The sequence below is a fragment of the Monodon monoceros genome, unplaced genomic scaffold, assembly GCF_005190385.1.
Source record: "Monodon monoceros isolate NGI ecotype Baffin Bay Population unplaced genomic scaffold, NGI_Narwhal_1 Super_Scaffold_2, whole genome shotgun sequence".
Taxonomy (NCBI): domain Eukaryota; kingdom Metazoa; phylum Chordata; class Mammalia; order Artiodactyla; family Monodontidae; genus Monodon; species Monodon monoceros.
In genome coordinates this window covers 23191321-23214667 of record NW_021703776.1, presented here as the reverse complement: position 1 = coordinate 23214667, position 23347 = coordinate 23191321, and the positions used below count along the sequence as shown (strand labels likewise).

Genomic DNA, 23347 nt, shown 5'->3' with positions numbered 1-23347 from the left:
ATGACTTAAAATCAGGACTTTTCCAATTTTTTTTTGTATATGTGAATCACTTGAGGATCCTATTAAACTACAGATTCTGATTCAGTAGGTCTGGGTTAGCATCTGAGATTCTGTTTTTAAAAAAGTTCTCAGGTGTTCTGAGGCTGCTGACTCAGATTTCACAGAATTAAAGAAACAAAACTTTAAAACATTTATGTTTTCCTAGCTATGTCACAATTCCTCTTCATGAGTGTGTAGAACAGAGCATTTCTGAAATATGCACACATAAGCTTACTAGCATCTGAGAACAGCTGGGAAAAGAAAATAGGAGTTAATATGTCAATAATTCATGCACAGACAAAAGCAGCTAATATAGAATTACAGTAGCAATATCAAACAACTTTGAAGTCAAACACATTCAAAAATTATAAAGGAAAAGTAAATCATTATTCTAATCATGGAAGTCTTTACGTCCACAAATATTTAAAAATGCAGCTACCGTTGAGTCAGGAAAGGAGAAAGCTGAGTATGCCTGTATGTATTTCATAACAATATTCAACGCTAATTCATTTTTAGTTCATTAGCTCAGCTCACTGCAAATAACTCAGAAAAACAATCATAGGTAGTTCTGTTAGTGTATGCAGAAAAGGGTAAGTGACAGTGATCATTTAAGTGGAGTGAGTGAAGTGGTTATTTAGAGTTGTAGACGGGCCAGAAGAGGCAGATGAAGAGAGAGCAGCCACAGTGTCTCTCCTACATTGAACTTCAACCGGAAACACTGAACTGAGAGTTGTAACACACCTGCAACAAACTGAAGCTCCAAAGATAATTAATGTGTAGATCAGACATTGATAATGGGACAGATTATATCTAAACACAAATATCCAGCACCTTCACAAGTGTAAAATTTCAGGGATAGCTAGTTTGCCTATAGCTACATTTTTTCCTGAAATGAAATCCTCTTTTTTTCTGAGAACTGAAAGCTGTGTACATTGTTCTCTTTCTTCATGTACTTGTCAGCAAGAGTAAACATTAACCCATTTTAATATGCTATAGATTCTCTAATTTGTGTTAACGCCTTTGCAGATGCTATATTACACTTTCTGTAGGGCAAACTATGAGTCATGCATTGAATGCATTTCCAAAAGTGCCTCATCCCATCTCAGTGCGTACACACACACACACACACACACACTCACTCACTCACTCACTCACTCACATGCACACACGTCCAAATATATTTTTCATTAAAAAATCTATCATTTTTTAAAGAAAGTGTCATATTTTCTACTGGGTGTTTTTTATGTATTTCACTAATGCTTGTGTATGGATTTTCTTTCATCTTGTTCATAATTTATAGAGTTTAAAGAAAATATGGTGAGGAATGATGAAGATTAGAATATACATATATTTAGTTAAATAATACTAAAGACACATAAGTCAAAATCTTTTTCCTGATGTATAAATACTATGAGATTCATTTCTGTATGAAGATTTAAAAATCTGAATCATTGATTGGTTATATGGTTCTACCATGAGGTGGGTATGCAATTTCTCACTCCTTTTGAAGAATTTCTACTTTACATCATTCAGCCCTACTTATTTTAAGAATTTAAAAAGTATCCTTTATATTCCTGCTAGATCAACATGTCCACAAATATCCTAATGCAAAGGGAGTAGACTTTCAAGTATCAGAAGAGGATGTCTAGGATCTCACATGTCCATATCTTAGGAGGATACTTTTTTTTCCCTCCCAATTAAATGAAAGGACACTATATCAGTATATTTTGAGTATCTTCAGATTTTCCAAAGATCCTTCAGAAATGGTGGTATCTTGGTTTGGGGTTTTCAGTATTTACTGTGGCACCTAATATGAGGAGACTGAATTATTCTTGATTTTAGTAGCCAAACAAATCAGTTACAAATACTTTGTCCTATAAATTTCTATTTGTAAAGCATAAGACAGAATGTGGTCCATCTTCCCTTTCTATGGGGAGCTTTTTAGGAGAACTCGTGCTCTCTGCCAAAAGTGAACCCCTGCTGAAGAAAGTAGGGTTATCCTTCACAGTCTAGAGCTTAAGTCCTGCTGCTGAAAAGGATGAAACCAAGGAATAAAAGATACTTGGTCAGTAAGGTGTAACCAAGTATCTTTTATTCCTTTTCCCCCAACTTGCTTTAAAAATTAGCTTAGTGGTCCAGATTGAATTTAGAAAGAATGTTTCAGAAGAAAATGTTTCAGAAAGGAATATAGATGCATAAAGAAATAAAAGTTCAAATAGACTACTTCAGACATAAAATTAGACTGTTTTGTGACATAACAGGAACTAGGCAAAGCACTGATGGGATTTAAGGGATTTAAGAAAGGACATCTTTTAATGATTGAAACCAGTCTTTCTGCAGTTACTATGAAAGCAAGAAATATTACAACAAATAACTATGAATGCACATTCTACACTTTGTACTCTTCCACACAATAATTTCTTTATTATCATTTATATCTCTTAATACTAGCACAGCATTCTGAAGTTGCCAAGCATAAGTTGTATGCAAGTGAGTGAAAAGATCAAAATCTACTCAGTTTTCCAGAAGAGCTGCAGAACATGGAAAATGACAAAGTCCTTATACATGTCCATTTGCAGAATCATTGACAAAAATATAAGCCATATTCTTGTAAAGAGCATGGTTATAGTGCCTACTGATGCTGTACAAAGGATTCCATAGAGAAGGAAACTAAAGTGATGTATAATAAATGGTTCATAGGCCAAACATTTGGTTACCATTCTTAAATGTCTTTCAAAATAGTTGATGCTTGTGAAATGCAATGTCCTGACAGTCCCGGGGTCTGTGTGTTGCAGGGGCACTGATGAAGGTAATGGTATTTCCTCTTTGATGAGGAAGACAAGAGTTCAGGGTCCAGGATTTGTTTATATTGCCTACTCCTCTGTCAAATTTGCCACCAGGGAATTAATTAGTGAATCAATACCAAGTAAAAATAATGGGATCATGAATAAGTGAAGTCTATAGCAACTTATATCAATTCAGTTGTGTGTACCTGTTGAATTTTAAAAGGTACCTATTTTTTTTCGAAGTATGGACTTCACTGGCATCCTAATAATCCTTTAGAAATGTGCTGATGCTCAGTGCAAAAAAAAGTGCCCCCAGTTCTTCAACTATAAGATAAGGTGTGTTTTGCAAAAATAAAGCATACAAATCTTCATTTTGTAGGTCGATATTAAGAATGGTTCTGACGTATTTGGTGCATGAATGTAAAGACTCATTTGCTTCCTGGAAAGTAGAAGAGAGGTAAGTACTTAGTACTTATCAGAAAGTTGTGAAAAAATAAAACAGGTAATACTCAAATTCTATACATAGATAAGATATCATATTTTCTATAAGTTAGCCCAGTTTCTGAAGCTACAGAGAAAAATTCTGATGAACTTCATGGATAAGGCAGTTATTTTCCCATTCCAGGATACATGGAAGGCTGCTTCCCAGATCTCAAGAGCTGCACATGGCCAGATAAGGAGGGGTAGCTCATTAAATCTGCTCTGGATGAGCATTTCCACTCTTTTCTGTCCCTTCAGACCATTCTCCATTTAGCAGTGTATATACTGCTACTTTTGAAAGGACTATTGGCTTACTCTCTTTGTGATTCATTGAGTAAAAGCACACCTTAGCTCCACTATCTTTGCTTTATTCCCTCTTGTACACCCATTTCCTTATTTTTTCAATTGTGTGAAAGTCTGCCCAAAGGCACAATTATAACAATACTAAAACTGAGGCTTGTTTAAGGAAATCTATACCTGTGATTCTTCTAAATCTAGTAAATCATGTAATCTACAGAGAACAGTGTTCTTCTCTATTTGTAAAGAAAAAAAGAGACAAATCATTGTGTAAAGAGCAGTAACTTTTCCTTGTAACTGTCAAATGTTTAAGCCAAGTCAATATACTTGTTGACAAAGACACTCTAGAAAGTTTTCAATCTTTCACCTTAATTTAGCCACATAGAGACCCAAGATACTGGACATTCAGGGCTCATTAAGCACTGATGAAATAGATCATATAATTTTAGTAGAGAATAGTATCAGAAAATTTTTACAACTACTATACTTCGTTTTGAAAAACATATTTTCCCACTAGAACAAGGTTTTTTTGTAATTTGGCTTTTAAGTGGATAATCTTTTCTATCTATTATATAAACAGTCATATGAATTACTTTGTTTAATCATAACTTATCTGTTAATTGACTAATGACAGGTTTTAAAGGTGATGCAGTATTTCCTTCATTATAATGTGAATATATTAGATTAGCATTTTGAATATATTCTGTTCAAAGGATTGTAGGCAGAATTGTTCAGTCCTTTTTTTAGTGAATAAATATAGGCAGAAAGCATCAGAACAAAAGATTGAGTTGCCTTCCTAGGCCCAAGCTCTCAGTCTCACATACTCACAAATATTGTTCCAAATGTTCCACTTTATTTTTTTAATATTAGATTAGATTCACATTTTGAAAATGGACAGTTTTTCACTGTTAAAATTTTAAATTTTCTGGAATGTCTCAAATAGAATGGTTGCTGATGAATCCCTGGCTATTGGAAACATAAAATTTTATTAGAGATTAGTTGTGATAATTCATGTAAAATAGCATAATTTTGGTGCATAAAAGAAGGTCAGTAATTATCAGTGGCAGCTCCAGAATTTCTGTAAAAGACAGCTTACAGTCAGCAATCTGATTGGAAGTAGGGTAAGACTTGTTTTGAAGTTGTGATTTTCATACTAAGTATATTGCTTTTATTTTGATTGTATATATATATATATATTTTTCTTTTTGTATATATTTTTTGAGGTTCCTAGGAAGGGAGGGAGGATGGAAACTATGGTTAAGTGGAAAATTACCCCCCGCAGCCCATACTTATTCAACGTATGTTTATTAAAGAAAGGCTTCCATTTAGGGGAGATAAGGTCAGACAGTCATTCCTGTATGTACAAGGGACCACAGGCAATAATGTCTAAAACACAGAGGCCTGAACCACCTCTACAGTTTTGCTAAAACTCCTACTGTCCACATTTACCTGATTTTTTCCTGTAAACTCTGAGTAATTCAGTTTTCCTGCGTTGAATATTGTTTTTCTTCTATTTTCTTGTACTGTTGTATTCAGTTTTAGTTCATGAATTGTAATCATTCATCAGGGCTTCCACATTTAAACATATAGGGTGCACGCCGTGATTTTGGACAGCATGTCTATATGCTAAAATTCTGTTTCTGTATTAATATGTTATCTTCATTTTAAAATAGCATATTTATCCTATTTTATCTCTATCATTTACTGAGTTTTTATTTCTCATTAATTTCTAGGTTATTTAATTTTGCTTTTTATTTTCTTTTCTCTTGTAAATTTCAGTCTCCCGAAATATCTACCATTTTCATTTTTACATAACCTTTCCTAGTCAGTGACATAATAAATTGTTTGTGATTTCTAAAATAATTAGCTAGAAATAATCAAGAAATGAAAAGTTAGCACATATATAGCTTTTGTGCAACATTCTAACTTTTCAAGGGAGACAATTTCATATTTTAGCCCATTCCTCCCAGAATAAACATGTAATATAGTGATATGCTTGATATTAATAGGCCTTATTACTCATTCAGCCTTCATTTATATTTTAACTTACATTAAGCATCTCAAAACTTCAAGGATGTATTAAAAACATTAGTTGACCAGATATGTTCAGAAATATTTGCAGCCTAATTTATAACCTCTTTTTGATAAAATGAAAACAGCTAATATATAAACTAATGTTACTGAAGCTCTATATAATTTTTGTTATATACTTACTTATTTTACTTTGATCTTCATGCACAGTATGAAATCGTAAAAGCAGTAAACATCACCACACCAACACTCATTAAGATCATTTCTACCAGACCAAGGAGGTTTATTTTTCCAGTCACTTGATTTATGAACATTGCTCTCTTCTTATCACCAAATGGTGCCAGTCTGTAATCAAGTTAATAATTTTTAGCATTATTTGGGTAGTTTAGTGGAACAAAATAGTCAAAACCCTCCACTTATGTATCAGTCTTTTTTCAAAACACTGCATACATTTTAGTCGTCTTTATCTGTAAGACAAACCAATGGAAGTCCTTTTGCATGTCAAACAAGGTAATAAATGCCAAGGTGGAATATTTAGAGAGAGAAATATAATCCTCTTCCCTTTAAACATGTTATATAGCAGTTTTCAATACATTGGCTTCACTGATCAATACAATGGTCTTACAGAAATATTTTCCAGTTTTCCAAATGATGTTTCCTAGTGACAGAGGGAAATGGCAAATATCAACAGTTTCCTTCCTCTACAGGCTTATGAAATGCATTTCCTAATTCTGTGCCTAATCAGTTCCATGATTCACACTAAAAATATCTTGTCAGGTAATAGATAAACTGCCTATACCTACTCAGACCTGGCCTTTATAAACTTGGTTGGCTTTTATTATCAGTTCAGAATTCACATTGAGTTATTTGGAGTTTCACATTTGCCTGACTCTTTCCCATCACAGGCAGTATGACAAGAAATAGTGTTTAATAGATGCATTATGAAAATAATCTTAAGTGATAGGAAGTACTTTGTCTTTCTAAAATAAAAACACTGAAATCTAACATAATCCTGACATTTCTGTGTGTCTTGGTTCTCTCAAAATAATTATATAATTAATAATATATGAACTTGTCCATATGGGTAATGGAAACTCATACAACTTCAAATACTATACATACTTATTCAATTTTCAAACATCAAAAGCTTTTTCTATATACAAAGAAGTTTACTGTTTTTAGTGACTAATAGATTAAAAAATACCTCATTAAGCCAAAGAATAGGCATCATATAGTCTGCGTCAGACCCCTTAATGCTCTGTTATATACATTGAAAATAATTATGAAAATTTATACTAATACATTACACATGTATAACAGAAATGTTAGTAATTACTAGTGTAAATGAATGTTCAGAAATTAGTTACTCTTGCAACTAATTTTTGTTCCCTGTAATAAATCATTTAAATTTTAATATGGATGTTTCTCAGACATCTTTCACTCTTATAAATCTTTCTAATACAGATTTATAATTAGATTAACTCTTTCTAAGCATATATTTTCCCTTTCACAAATTATGCCCAGGAAACTAAAATATGAATTCTAGAAACTATTGTCATGGAAATATTTGGACAGCTAGCAAAATGAGCAATGCCACCATATACTCATTCCAAAATGTGTGTAAATACCAGTTCAATAGAAAATGTATATAATTCTAAATTACAAATGAAAGTTACAAGCATTTAATAATTATTTAATGACATTAAGCCAAAGAGAAGTTGACATTTTATATTCTTTCCCCTTCCTTTCATAGATATACTCATATTCTTACAAGAAAATACTAAAAATCATAATGAAGCTCGTTCAAGAGACTCACTCAATTTTTCTTGATGGCTTAACCAGTATATTGATCTGCAGCTGTTTTTCAAATCATAAAGTAAATCCAGATACCTAAAAAGAGAACAAACTAAAATAATTACCAACTTCCTTTAAAAAAAAAAGTCTTTTATAAATCCAAAATTTATTTTTACTGTTATGTAGAACCTAAGGTGAAACTGTACTACTTGAAACTTATGAAATTTATTAAATAATTAATTGAACATATTAAATATCACATACATAACTCTCCATAATTAAGTTTTATTTGTATATGCCTGTACATATACAGATGTATACGCATATGCGTATACATGCACACACACAATTCCTTTTCCCAGCCTCGTGTCTAAGCTTTAGTTAGATTTTTGATATTTTTCTGATCTGGTTTTGGAGGATCAACAACAACAACAACAATACTGATATCTAGAACTCATACAGTCAATTTAAATCCTGAGCTATGCATGTTCAACTATATATCAGCCAGAACCTGTGTATCATCAGTATAATTATAATACTACTTCTATCATTACTTAAACTGAAACATGCCTGCTAAAATTCTGGCATGTCGTTTAAATTTTGAAAAGGAGAATATTAAAATAAATTAAAAGGTGAAACTGTTACACTATAGGAAATTTAATAGATTTTTTCCTGACGCTAAGTATAATAGATCTTGCCTCAAATACACATATACCCATAAAATCTCTTTTAATCCTTTGTAATCTACAGTGTCAATTCATAAAAGCAATGCTTGTAGTTAAGTATAAAATGAGCATAAAATTGTAATTTATACCAAATTGTTTTAAGCCAGTTAGAATCATCCCATCATTGCTCTCCCTGACCTGTGAACAATTAAAAAGTCTATAAAATTCCACATGCTAAAAAACTAGAATAGAATTACTGTGACATTTCATAAGCAACAATAGGAAGAGATCAATGTAATTTTCATTGAGGTAAAAGTTAAGTAATTTATCAAGATTTTGATGTAATAAATATGATCAATAAATGTGATTGAGAAAATGGAGATAATATAATTTTTCCTTCATTTTTAGAAAACAATATTAAACCAATCAGATCAATTATGTAGTTGCTTACAGGTTCAGCATCTAAGTACGTGCTATGTTCTTCTTCATTTGGACTTAAGCCTTCAAAAGGTTCTGTAATTTCAGGACTTGCATGTAGAAAATGAGGAAGTGAAATGTACACGGGCTTTCCTGAAAACAAGTTTTAACAGACAGTGGGGATAAATCATTTTCCTCATTACACATACCTCTCAGAAAAGATTTCCTTGAAAATAAAGCTTTTTAAGTTAAAAAAGAAGTGCAAATTTGGCTTTGAATACTAATTGGAGGGTCAGGGTAAGGGAAGATTATAACATCTAATCACTTTTGAACAAAAATAAAGTTTAAACTTCTCCTAGTAACCAGTCAATTGATGTCTGTTGTTCATCGCTTTGGTGTTTATTTTAAATATGTAAAGCTTAGCTGTTGAACACAAAGTTACAACCATATACCTTCATGTTTCAGGCAGTAATATGTCTATGGACTGAGAATTTATTGAAGAGGTTTTTCTCTCTTTAGTCACACTAACTCCAACATGAAGTAGGTGAGCAAAATAAGATAGACTCCAAATTTCGTGTTTGAGTCAATTCTTCTTTCAGAGACATCCTGAAATATACTTATTTTTATTTACCATTTTCTAGGGTAGAAAAATGTCAGCTGGATAAGTTGGGATGCACAAAGTATTCTGGGAACTATTTTCATTTTACCCTAAATCTAAAAGGAGCACAGGGTTTCTGCACAGCAAAGGAAACCATCAAAAATGAAAAGGCTACCTATGGGATGGGACAAAATATTTGCAAACCATATATCCCATTAGTGATTAACATCCAAAATATACAAGGCATTCACACAACTCAAAAAAATAAATAATCCAATTAAAAAATGCACGAAGGACCTAAAGTTATATTATCCAAAGTAGCACAGGGAAATATCAGTATGGTTTTACCTAACAGTAACTAAGTTTTGCAACACTGAAACAACTGGGAGCTTGAAAGCGGTACAAAAATCAGAACAAAAATATCCTACCATCACCCTAACTTTCTGCCCTTATTGCTTTCTCACTTTAAATTTCTAGTGGAAAGGAATCCCGGGTGAAGTTTACATTTTAAAGAATAATGCAAATTATGCCATGGATAGTGACACTGAGAACTTGTACTCACCTTCTTTGCATTTGCTAACATCTAGCACCCCATATAAGGTATAGTCTTTGGAGGTAATTTTTTCTGTGCAGAAACAATGGTTGCCTGGATTTTGAAGTGGAGATGCAAAAGCCCTGGATGGAAAAATGAATCTACACACAGGGATTCCTATCAGATCAATTTTGCCTTCAAACACAGCATAGAATGACCTAAACACAGATAAGAAAGAGCTTCATTCTGGGAAACTGAACTTCATTCTGGAGATCCATTTTTTCCTATTTTTAAATTTATATTATTGCTTTAACTTACAAAAATTAGATATAATCTTGTTAGAATTCATGCTTAAATCTTAGGGAAGAAAATCTTGGGAAATTTTAAGGCTTAGCAGAACTCTACTTGAGTATGAGCTATTCTTATCTTTGTTTTCAAAAGCTTCTCAGATTATTTTTTGCTTATGAACTACCAGAGAGTATTTATATTGAAGACATTTCTCATAGTTAGTTTCCTCTATGGACTAAATATTTATATGACTCCCTCAAATCCTTTATTTGTGCGCAGTTTAAATGAAATAAAAATAAAGTTTCAATCTTCCAAGGCTTAATCCTGGAGAGAAAGGCTGCTCACTTGCTGGGGTCCGTGCATGTGGGTGTTTATTGTATGTCTCCTATGCTCCATTGTTTACTATGTGTCCACCATAACCCCTAAGTTTGTTGTCTAAGCTGTGAGTCTGTTTCTGTTTTGTAAATAAGTTCATTTGTATCATTTTTTTAAGAATCTTCATATAAGCAATATCACATGGTATTTGTCTTTATCTGTCTGACTTACTTCACTTAGTATGATATCTCCAAGTCCATCCATGTTGCTGCAAATGTCATTATTTCATACTTTCTAATGGCCGAGTAATATTCCACTGTATATATGTACCACATCTTTATCCATTCATCTGTCCATGGACATTTAGGTTGCTTCCATGTCTTGGCTATTGTCAACAGCGCTGCAAAGAATATTGGGGTTCATGTATCCTTTTGAACCACGTTCTTCTCCGGATATATGCCCAGGGGTGGGATTGCTGGGTCACATGGTGGCTTTATTTTTATTTTCTTAAGGAACCTCCATACTGTTCTCCATTATGGCTGCACCAGTTTACATTCCAACCAAGAGTGTAGGAAGATTTCCTTTTCTCCACAACCTTCCCAGGCTTTATTTGTGGATTTTTTGATGATGGCCATTCCTATCAGTGTGAGGTGATATCTCATTGTAGTTTTGATTTGCATTTCTCTGATAGTTGACGATGTTGAACATCTTTTGATGTGCCTCTTGGCCATCTGTTTGTCTTCTTTGGAGAAATGTCTATTTAGATCTTCTGCCCAATTTTTGATTGGGTTGTTTGTTTTTTTGTTATTTAATGATTTTTTTTTTCGGTATGCGGGCTTCTCACTGTTGTGGCCTCTCCCGTTGCGGAGCACAGGCTCCGGACGCACAGGCTCAGCAGCCATGGCTCACGGGCCCAGCCGCTCTATGGCATGTGGGATCTTCCCGGACCGGGGCACGAACCCGTGTCCCCTGCATCGGCAGGCGGACTCTCAACCACTGCGCCACCAGGGAAGGCCTGTTTTTTTGATATTGAGCTGCATGAGCTGTTGAAGATTTTGGACATTAATCCGTTGTTGGTTGCATTATTTGCAAATATCTTCTCCCATTCTGTGAATTGTCTTTTCGTTTTGTTTATGGTTTACTTTGCTGTGCAAAAGCTTCTGAGTTCAGTTAGGATTTATTTACTTTTCTTGTGATTTCCATTACTGTAGGAGATGGCTCAGAAAAGATATTGCTGTAATTTACATCAGAGAGTGTTCTGCCTATGTTTTCCTCTGAGAGTTTTATAGTATCCGGTCTTGCATTTAGGTCTTTAATCCATTTTGAGTTTATTTTTGTCTATGGTGTTAAAGGATGCTCTAATTTCATTTTTTTTTAACATGTAGCTGTCCAGTTTTCCCAGCACTATTTATTGAAGATACTGTCTTTTCTCCATTGTGCAGTCTTGCTTCCTTTGTCATAGATTAATTGACCACAGGTCTGTGGGTTTATTTCTGGGCTTTCTAGCCTGTTCCATTGATCTATATTTCTGTTTTTGTGCCAGTACCATACTGTTTTGATGACTGTAGCTTTGTAGTATAGTCTGAAGTCAGGGAGCCTGATCCTCCAGCTTCATTTTTTTCTCAAGATTGCTTTAGCTACTCAGGGTCTTTTGTGTCTCCATACACATTTTGAAATTTTTGTCCTAGTTCTGTGAAAAATGCCATTGGTAATTTGATAGGGATTGCATTGAATCTGTAGATTGCCTTATGTAGTATAGTCATTTTGACAATATTGGTTCTTTGAATACAAGAACATGGTATATCTTTCCATCAGTTTGTGTCATCTTCAATTTCTTTCATCAACATCTTATAGTTTCAGAGTATAGGTCTTTTGTCTCCTTCAGTAGGTTTATTCCTAGGTATTTTATTCTTTTTGATGAAATGGTAAATGGTGTTGTTTCCTTAATTTCTCTTTCTGATCTTTCCTTGTTAGTGTATACAAATGCAAGAGATTTCTGTGTATTAATTTTGTATCTTGCAACTTTACCAGATTCATTGATGAGCTCTAGTAGTTTTCTGGTAGCATCTTTAGGATTTTTTATGTGTAGTGTCATGTCATCTGCAAACAGTGACAGTTTTACTTCTTCTTTTCCAATTTGGATTCCTTTTATTTATTTTTCTTCTCTGATTGCCATGACTAGGCCTTCCACAACTATGTTGAATAATAGTGGCAAGAGTGGACATCCTGTCTTGTTCCTGATCTTAGAGGAAATGCATTCATCTTTTCACCATTGAGTATGATATTAACTGTATTTTTGTCATATATAGCCTTTATTATGTTCAGATAGGTTACCTCTATAGCCACTTCCTGGAGAGTTTTTTTTTTTATCATAAGTGGATGTTGAATTTTGTCAAAAGCTTTTTCTGCATCTGTTGAGATGATCATATGGTTTTTATTCTTCCATTTGTTAACATGGTGTATCACACAGATTGATTTGCGGATATTGAAAAATCCTTGCATCCCTGGGATAAATCCCACTTTAGCATGTTGTGTTGTCCTTTTAATGTATTGTTGGATTTGGTTTGCTTGAATTTTGTTTAGGAATTTTGTGTCTATGTTCATCAGTGATATTGGCTTGTAATTTTCTTTTTTTGTGGTGTCTTTGTCTGGTTTTAGTATCAGGGTGATGGTATCCTCATAGAATGAGTTTGGGAGTATTCCTTCCTCTGCAACTTTCTGAATAGTTTGAGAAGGAGAGGTGTTAACTCTTCTCTAAACGTTTGATAGAATTCACTTGTGAAGTCATCTGATCCCAGACTTTTGTTTCTTGCGAGTTTTTAATCAGTTTCAATTTCAGTACTTGTGATTGGTCTTTTCATATTTTCTATTTCTTTTTGGTGCAGTCTTGGGAGACTGTACCCTTCTAAGAATTTGTCCATTTCTTCCAGATTGTCCAGTTAGTGACATATGTTTGCTTGTAGTTGTCTCTTACAATTCTTTGTATTTCTGTGGTGTTTGTTGTAACTTTTCTCCTTTTTCACTTCTAATTTTATTGATTTGAGCCCTCTCCCTTTTTTTACTTTATGAGTCTGGCTAAAGGTTTATCAATTTTGTTTACCTTTTCAAAGAAGCAACTTTTAGTTTTATTGATCTTTTCTATTGTTTTCTTCATTTCTATTTCATTTATTTCTGCTCTGATTTTTATGATTTCTTTCCTTTTACTAACTTCAGGTTTTGTTTATTCTTCTTTCTCCAATTGCTTTAGGTGTAAGGTTAGGTTGTTTATTTGACATTTTGCTTATTTCCTGAGGTAAGATTGTATTGCTATAAACTTCCCTCTTAGAACTGCTTTTGCTGCTTACCATAGCTTTTGGATTGTCAGGTTTTCATTTTCATTTGTCTCTAGGTATTTTTTTATTTCCTCTTTGATTTCTTCAGTGATCCATTGGTTGTTTAGTAGCATGTTGTTTAGCCTCAAACTGTGTTTTTTTTAGTTTTTTTTTTTTTATTATAGTTGATTTCTAATCTCATAGCATTGTGGCTGGAAAAGATGCTTGATATAATATCAGTTTTCTTAAGTTTACCAAGGCTCATTTTGTGGCCCAATGTGTGATCAATCCTGGAAAATGTTCCATGTGCCCTTGGAACAGTATATTCTGCTGCTTTTGGATGGAATGCTCTCTAAATATCAATTAAGTCCATCTGGTCTAATTTGTGTTTTAAAGCCTGTGTTTCTTTTGGTCTTCTTTCTGGATGATTTGTCCATTGATGAATGTGGGGTATTAAAGTCCCCCACTATTATTGTGTTACTGTTGATTTCTCCTTTTATGGCTATTAGTATTTGCTTTATATATTAGGGTGCTCCTATTTTGGGTGCATATATATTTACAATTGTTTTATCTTTTTGGATTGATCCCTTGATCATTATGTAGTGTCCTTCCTTGTCTCTTGTAACAGTCTTTAATGTCTATTTTGTCTGATATGAGTATTGCTACTCCAGCCTGAAGTGGGTCTCTTGTAGACAGCATATATATGGGTCTTGTTTTTGTATCCATTCAGCAAGCCTGTGTCTTTTGGTTGGAGCATTTAATCCATTCACATTTAAGGTGATTATTGATATGTATGTTCCTATGACCATTTTCTTGATTGTTTTGGGTTTGTTTTTGTAGGTGCTTTTCTTCTCTTGTGTTTCCCACTTAGAGAAGTTCCTTTAGCATTTGTTGCAAAGCTGGTCTGGTGATGCTGAATTCTCTTAGCTTTTGCTTGTCTGTAAAGCTTTTGATTTCTGTCTTGCATCTGAATGTGAGCCTTGCTGGGTAGAGTATTCTTTGTTGTAGGTTCTTCCCTTTTATCACTTTAAATATGTCATGCCACTCCTTTCTGGCCTGCAGAGAAATCAGCTGAATCAGTTTCTGCTGAGAAATCAGCTGATAATCTTATGGGAGTTACCTTGTATGTTATGTGTTGTTTTCCTCTTGCTGCTTTTAATATTTTTTCTTTGTCTTTAATTTTTGTCAGTTTGATTACTATGTGTCTCAGTGTGTTCCTCCTTGGGTTTATCCTGCCTTGGACTCTGTGCTTCCTGTACTTGGGTGACTGTTTCCTTTCCCATGTCAGGGAAGTTTCCAGCTATTATCTCTTCCAGTAATTTTTTGGGTCCTTTCTCTCTCTCTTCTCCTTCTGAGACCACTATAATGCGAACGTTGGTGTGTTTAATGGTGTCCCAGAGGTCTCTTAGACTGTCTTCATTTCTTTTCATTCTTTTTTCTTTATTCTGTTCTGCAGCAGTGATTTCCACCATTCCGGCTTTCAGCTCACTCATCCGTTCTTCTCCCTCAGTTACTCTGCTATTCATTACATCTAGTGTAATTTTCATTTCAGTTATTGTATTGTTCAGCTCTGTTTGTTTGTTCTTTAGTTCTTCTAGTTCTTTGTTAAACATTTCTTGCATCTTCTTGATCTGTGCCTTCATTCTTTTTCCAAGATATTGGATCATGTTCACTGTCACTACTCTGAATTCTTTTTTGGGCAGATTGCCTATCTCCATTTCACTTAGTTGTTCTTCTAGGGTTTTATCTTGTCCCTTCATCTGGGACATACTTCTCTGCCATTTCATTTGTCTAATTTTCTGTGATTGCAATTTCCATTCTGCAGGATTGTAGTTCTTGCTTCTGCTCTCTGCCCCTTGGTGTATGAGGCTGTCTAAGCTGCTTATGCAGGCTTCCTGGTGGAAGGGTCTTGTTCCTGCCCACTGGTGGGTTGAGCTGGGTTTTGTCCCTCTGGTGGGCAGGCCATGCTCATGAAGACGTTAAGCAGCCCATTGGCTGATGGTTGTGGCTGTGCTCCTGCCTTCTTCATTGTTTTGCTTGAGGTGTCCCAGCACTGGAGCTTACAGGCTGTTGGGTCAGGTTAGGCCTTGGGGAGGAAATGGCGGCCTCCAGGAGGGTTCATGCCAATGAGTACTCACCAGAATTGCCACTGCCAGTGTCTTTGTTTCCACCATGAGCCACAGCTGCCCCCCACCTCAGCAGGAGGCCCTCCAATACTAACAGGTAGATCTGGCTCAGAGTCATATGATGTCACTGCTTTTTTCTGTAAGTCCTGGTGTGCCTGGGACCTTGTGTGTGCCCTCCAAGAGTGGAGCTTCTGTTTCCCCCAGTCCTGTGGAATTCCTGCAATCAAACACCATGGCCCTTCAAAGCCAGATTCTCTGGGGGCTCCTCCTCCCTTTGCCAGACCCCCAGGCTGGGAAGCCTTGCATGGGGCTCAGGACTTCCAATCCTGAGGGAGAAATTCTCTGGTATTATTATTTTCCAGTTTGTGGGTTGCCCGCCTGACAGGTATGGGATTCAGTTTTATAGCAATTGTGCCCCTCCTACTGTCTTGTTGTGACTTCTTCTTTGTCTGTGGATGTAGGGTATCTTTTTTGGAAGTTTCTAGTGTTTTTTTGTTTTGTTTTTGTTTTGGTTGATGGTTGTTCAGCAGTTAGTTGTGATTTGGGTGTTTTTGAAAGAAGGGGTGAGCTCACGTCCTTCTATCCTGCAATCTTACCAGCCAATCAATCCAGAAATTTGTATACATGTAATTTTTAAATCCTCCAGTAGCCACATTTAAAACTGATAAAAATATCAGTTATATTTTATTTAACCCAGTATATCTAAAATAATATCATTTTAATGTATAATCAGTATAAAAATTAACAAAATCTAAAGATCCAGTGTGTACTTTATACTTATAGCACATTTCAGTTTGTACCAGTCACATTTCAGGTGCTTAATAGTAACAGGTTACTAGCTGCTACCATATTCAACAAGTCTGTATACTACACATATTCAATGGTATTCAATTTTGTATTAAAATTTCCCACTCCTTAAAAATAAATGAAAGTTTAAAAAAAAAACAATGGCAAAATCACATGTTGTTAAAACTGTGATTGTGTTTTTCTACCCAATCAGTAGAGTGGCAATTTCCTTACCTTGAGCTTCCTTTACAAGTTCTTTTGGTAAATGTTCTTACTGTCAATTGTGATTCATTCACCTAACCTTATGGCTGATTAATGTTTTTTAAATCATTTATTGAAGTTCTCTCACTAAACAGAATTTCATGCAAATAGTTTGAAAATGTATACATCAAAATAAAAAGGGCATTTGTTGAGTTTATTGAACGTCTACAATTGTTAAGATCCATGGCACACACTGGATATAAGAAGAAATAACTAGATAATACCTCCATTTACTCCACAAATGAATATCAGTAAAATGAGCCGCCACTGAATGTGTTTGTTCAAAACAGTAAGACCCATCCTTCAGTTATGAATACCATGCTCTTTTTCTTGTAACTGCACCTTGGAATCTTCTTACATTTCACTTATACTCTTGTCTTAAGTGAAATATAACAGAATATCACAGTGAACTTGATCCTGAGATTGAGATAATGGGATACTGAAGGTTAACTTATACTCCCCAGATAGGTCTCTAAATGGGCATTGTCTACAACTGCCTTCCCAACCCCTTAGCCATTAAAGGAAAATAATACATCAAAAAGCCTTAAAAATCATCTGAAGTATCATCAAAGATTATGTCATAATGACACCATAAAGTATGTCATAATGACACCGTAAAGGGCATGACCCTAAGATAGTGGATACTAGCAGGACTCTTTTTTTTAAAATACATTCAAATGTAAATCAATATTTTCATTTTATGTCTCTTTAAGCTTATTAAAGAGGGTATAGGAAGTACTTCTAAATCATGATAAAAATGTTGGAATTTTTCCATTTTATCAGTCTATTTTCCTAGTGCTATAACCAACAGTCTCTCTCACACAGATTCTGTCTGAGTCCCTGGCCTGTCCAAACTACCCCTGCTCCTTGTTTGTTTTACTTCTATTTTCCTCTTAGATACTTTTAACTTCATGCCTGATGCTCATGTATTTATATTATGGTCATTAATGAATCCTCCAATTCCTGTTTTAAAACTTCACTACTTCTTAGTTTTGGACAAAGTTTTTAAATACATTTTTTAAACTCATAATAAATACTATTTAAAAGAAGCACAGTATATTTTTCTCTGTATTGAAGGATTGAAGTTTATTCTTAGAAAATTACTAAAGTTCGTGGTATTGGGACACTTTTATTGGTATTGGGACATTATTCACAGAAATGCATCACTTGGAAAGGAATTTCTTCACCCATCCCCATGGCTCAAAGCTCTGAAAATCAATCAATCAGTGTTTTTGCTTTTTTTTTTTTTTCCTAGAAGAGTGTTAACAAAATTAAACATGCAAAACTCAGCAATACATTTGTGAAAATGAACATTCCCTGTGTTTCCTTTTTATTCCCTACCTTTTACATAACTTTAACATTTTTCATCTTCATTATATATTTTCCTATAAAGTATTGCCTCACCAGCTTTGTAAACATTATGCTCTGCTTCTGTTGATATTTCTTAGTAGCTGAAAGCTCGCCTCTGATTTTAATTACCTCATTTTGATTCCCCTTGCTTTTTAAACCTTAATTCTTAAACTAATAGTCATATGTGTACTTTGCTTTCCTTCAAGGAGAATAATAAGTTGGATCTAACTATACTTTAAATCTAAGTTCATAGCACCTTCTTTCTTCCCAACTCTAATTCAGAATGTTCATTTGTGCATACATTTTTCATGGTTAGTACCTTGGTTAGTACATATGTAACCTTGTTTTTGTTGCTTCTGTTGTTCTTTTCTCTGTAATTTTGATCATCTTATTCAAAATAGATGGCTCTACTTGCAAATTCACTGATTCTACTTCATATTGAAACCTCCCCTTGGATGTATGTTTACCTTTTGTAATTATATTGATTTTTAAATTATTTCAGTTTTAAATTATTATCTCTACAATATATACAAAACATGTGAACAGTAACTACTACTCTAAGTTTTTCTAACCCCTTACTTCTGCGGCCAGGAAGGCAGTTAATTAAGTAAAGTTTTTACAAAGCAAACATTTCCCTAGGAATGCAGTAAAGGTTTATCCTCAGTGGTTAATCTTGAGAAATTCAGTCACATTAGACAGACATTTACTAAGCCTGTATAAGAACAGAGATTCTGAATTATGTTGTAGGGATATAAAGACAGGTAAATGCATACCCCTCCAGAACATTGTAGGTACGATGGTGGATTTATGGGAGAAAGGAGGTGATTTCACTGTGATTATTACCACAAAACAAATGCCCTTACCTGTACCATTAATCATGTCACAATCACTTGCCCACTAAGAGACATGCCTAAGGAATAAAAAATAAAAAAAAAAAGGAAATGAACATTGTCATTCCAAGAACACCATCTCACATTACTTTGTCTATTATGATTCAGTACTTCTGCTAAAATAATAAGTATTGATTAGACTAGATGTGACAAATGCTAAGTTTAAGAAATATTCTAAATCATTTGGTCTATGTTTTGTTTGAAGTTTTCATCTTGTTGAGATAAATGAAGTGCCTGTTACCATTAAGTGGCCAGATTAAAAAACAAAAACTGCCAAATGTTGTTAGTTAGAAACAATTTGGAGCAGCCAGAGTTCTTCAAAAAAGGTTGAGAAATATTTATCAGAAATTTAGATATCTTCTTAGGGTTAAGTTTTTTTTGTTGGAATGGGAGAAGTGTATTGTATCATAGTATGTTGAGTGTTCAGCTGAATAGGAGGAAAATATTAAGTGTAACTGATGTAAACTCAGTATGAGGGAGAAGAGGGCAGTGTGGAGGAGGACAGAAAGAAGCAGATGTTTGATCAATAGCGATTGGAAACATGCAGATAATCAATTTATACTTTTCCCCTCTTTTAACTCTTGCATGAACTGACATTAAAGTAGGACAAAGTTTATTAATTTATGCTCTGGTATCTATTTAAGATGTTTGTATTGTTTCCTGGTATATATACATATAACAGTAGAGATAGTTTGCCACTTTTTGATGATGGAAAACAGGTTTTTCAAACTCCTAACATAACATCCAGTAAGATGTCAAGGCAAGCTGTTGCTTCTTTTTTAAACAGAGTAAGCTATTAATCATGTTCAGTCTTGCCGTGGTCAGTTAAATTAACCTTATCATAATCTTAAACTCATGTGAAATTCTTACTCCAATTAGGAGCATATAGTAACTCTACTCAAAACCTCTCTGTGATATTGAAATGGAAGAAATGCTCCCTTTCGTCAGTGTACAAACACTATGTGATATCCTCTAAAACGAGCATTTAGAAGTGTTTGTTTTCCTCCATTAGACTTTCCTATAAAAAAAATGTGATTATGGACTCTGTAGAAGAAAAAGGGTTACATGGGTTAGTATTTAACTGTTTTATGCAAATTTTAGATAGGAACCCAGTGTGAGGTAATGGTTACTTAATTAATAAAAAGATTTCATCTCTTTTGATTTTGATCACTTTATTCTTCGTCAGGAAATCACTGATGTAAAACTCATTTTAACTTTGAGGAGAAAAGGCTTTTTCCTTGATATTTATTGGGATTCTTCCTATTTTAGACATATGAATTAGGTGTCTCCAGATAAACAGTCAGGAGCTAGGGAAAAGTAGGAAATCATGGCTATATGAACATATCTCATTCTACTGTTACTTCACAAGAGGCGTACTCTTTATCAAGTTTAATATGTCAATGTTAGAGCAGGAAATAGTAATTCCATTTTCATATTGATAAAGTTTTAAAAACCTGAGTTATCAGTATATAAAATTATTTCAAGAAAATTTTGAAGGGGAAAGTCATGAAAGCACTGGCATGGATTCATTTACCTTCCATTTTTATAGACATATTTAGTCATGTCCCTGGAATGAACAATTTTTATATTTTATGTTTAGTAAAGAAATAAAACAACAGTAAGATATATTTTCCTACTTGTTGGATGATAAGTTGACATGTTGACTTTCTTCCTTTTCATTTGTGGTTATGTAATTGTATGAGTGCATGATAACGCTGGTTATGCAGCAGAGATGGAAGTAGTCCCTTTAGATTTCTTTATGTAAGAGACCCTGTTCATAAACGTCAACCCTCAAGTGGGGCTGATACTCAGCACCTATGCACTAGTGTGACCAGTCATCACAACTAAAGGGTTAACACCTGGCAGAACAGGAGTTTCTAGGGCTGAGATACAGGCAGGTCTGTTCCATAGGTTGGTGCCTGTGCATTACCAGTTGTTAAATAAGTTTCTTACCTGCCTTAGAGTATCCTAGTGACACACACACACACACATACACATACACACTTTGCCTGGATACTTACTTTTTGCCTTTATATGTGTCAATTATGACAACTTTGCTTATGTCATCTTTTCCATTGAAAACTTTATAAACTCCATCTGAAGTATTGTGGTCTGAAAAGATGCATACAAGAAAAAATTACTTCTAGAAAAAGCCATATTTTCCAAGTTATAAAATATGTAATTAACTCACTTTTGCATTTCTCAAACACTGGTTGTTCATAATTATTTTATGTGATTTGAAAGATATATGCAATAAAGTTTTTAAATTATTGGTCTTTCACATTTTAAAAAGACAGAATGTAAAATGTGCCTAGAAATAGCTGTAGATGCTGAGACAAAGGTAGAAAACAAATATCAGAATCTGACGTGATCGAACTCCAGCACTCTTTGTCGTAATTAAGCCAGAAAGGCCATTGTGATCACTACTCCTATTATATTGAGGTGAGGGGATAGTGAACAAAACCTATGAGAACAATGACAGATTTCTAGAAATTTTCTCAATGTTATGATCTCTAATAAGTGGTTACTAAAGATTAGGTACATAGAATTAAAAACAGAATTAGCCAAGGAAAGAAGAGTATTTGAGTTAAATAATAGTAACTGAATTCATTATTCCTCAAGCCTTTCTATACTTATATTTAATTGATATATAAGCTTGCAATCCTAAAAACCATCTAAAATAGAATAACAGAAATGAATTAGAAAATATAACAAATATCTCATATAGTGACAAGTGAATCATACTCAATTTTTCAGTTCAATAGTCATCTTGTTCTATTCGTGACTCAAAATGTTAAGCTATAACTAAAAACATCACCAAGTTCACATTTTTTAAAATCTCCTAACTGCCATTTCATGACATTTGTAGATTACTAGGAGTTCATATCAACTAATTTTATAAACATATGACATTGCTGAGTTATCATTCTCATGTAAATTTTGGGTAACTTTTAAGTTTACATTAAAACAAATTTGTAAGAGGTCTAGAGAAGGAGAAATGATATGATAAATACATTTAACACAAATATATGGCATTAAGCTTGATTATTTATAGATAGGAAATCAAAGCCAAAACTGTATTCAAAGCCTTACCAGCTTACAATTTAATTTTAGACAATTTATGTATTTGTCAAAGAATGGAAACTTGATTAAATGTCAACTTCTTAATTTTAATTGTTAAATTCAGATACGTAAATTTCCCCAACTAGTATAGCTGAGTTCATGTGAGATAGAGACTTTTAAGTAATTAGAATATGTATTCCCAGATCAGAAATACACTCTAAATAATAAAATTATGAATTGCCAATGCCACCATATTTATCCAGTTAAAGTCTAACAATATCGACATTCATATTTGGTACTCACAGGATAAAACACACCAACTGTAGTAGTAATAGGGTGTGGAATCGAGCTCAAGAATGGATCCTTATAGCCCCACAATAGTTCTTTCAAAGTTCTCTTTTGAAACATAGAAGAGCTTGATCTTTTGATAAGTAAATTGAGTACTCCTTGAATAAATACATTTGGATAGAGATGGGGTGCAGTCTCCAAAAAAGAAATCACGGTTTAAGACACCAGTTGCAGTATCAGATTTTTAACAAATAAATGGAAAATACTAGAATTTAGCTTAACAAAAGAAAGGGCCATAATTCAAAATAATGCCATAAGAACACATTTTCATAAAAATGACAAAATAAATAATATCTAATGATAGTTCTAATCATGAGATTAATTACAGCGGATTCTAGAGATTTCAAAACCAGTAATTTTGCTGTTTGTCTACTCACTGCTACAGCCAGGTTGAGAACAGTGGAAGTGTCATTCTCGGGTCCAACTGATAGTGAGGGTTCAAAGATGGTACCATTGGGCTGCAGAAAAGAGACTGTGTGGGTCTCGGAGTCCCACGTTATATTTTCCTTGGCTAGATAACAAACTCTGAAAAACAAAAGTAAATAAAATTCAAAATAATTGTTGCAAGTGAACATTAAGTCTCAAATGCTGTTTATTCATGCAACAAATAATTTTTGAGCGCATAGACTATGTCAGAAATTAGGCTAAACAAGTAGGTTAAAATGATCAGTAGGCCAATGCTGAGCCTCTAGCAAAGTTGAGAAGAGGAACCTTAGATGTGCATAGCAGAGGAGAAGGAATACGTGTTATTATAGTGGGTTACACAGATTCTGTGGGAAAACGCAGAACAGGAACAAACCCAGGCTTGGGTTGGTTGTGGTGGGGATAATGGACAAGATAGGAGACTGGGATTGACATGTATGCATTATTGATACTATGTATAAAATAGACAACTGATAGGAACTTACTGTACAGCACAAGGAACTCTACCTAATGCACTGTGGTAACCTAAATGGGAGGGAAGTACAAA

The 23347-nt window shown here is 34.0% G+C and overlaps 1 pseudogene; it reads right to left on the bottom strand.

The window, feature by feature from the left end:
- Positions 1-5821: 5821 nt before the first annotated feature.
- The window catches only part of LOC114901862, a 47426-nt pseudogene continuing 29900 nt past the window's right edge, over positions 5822-23347 (bottom strand).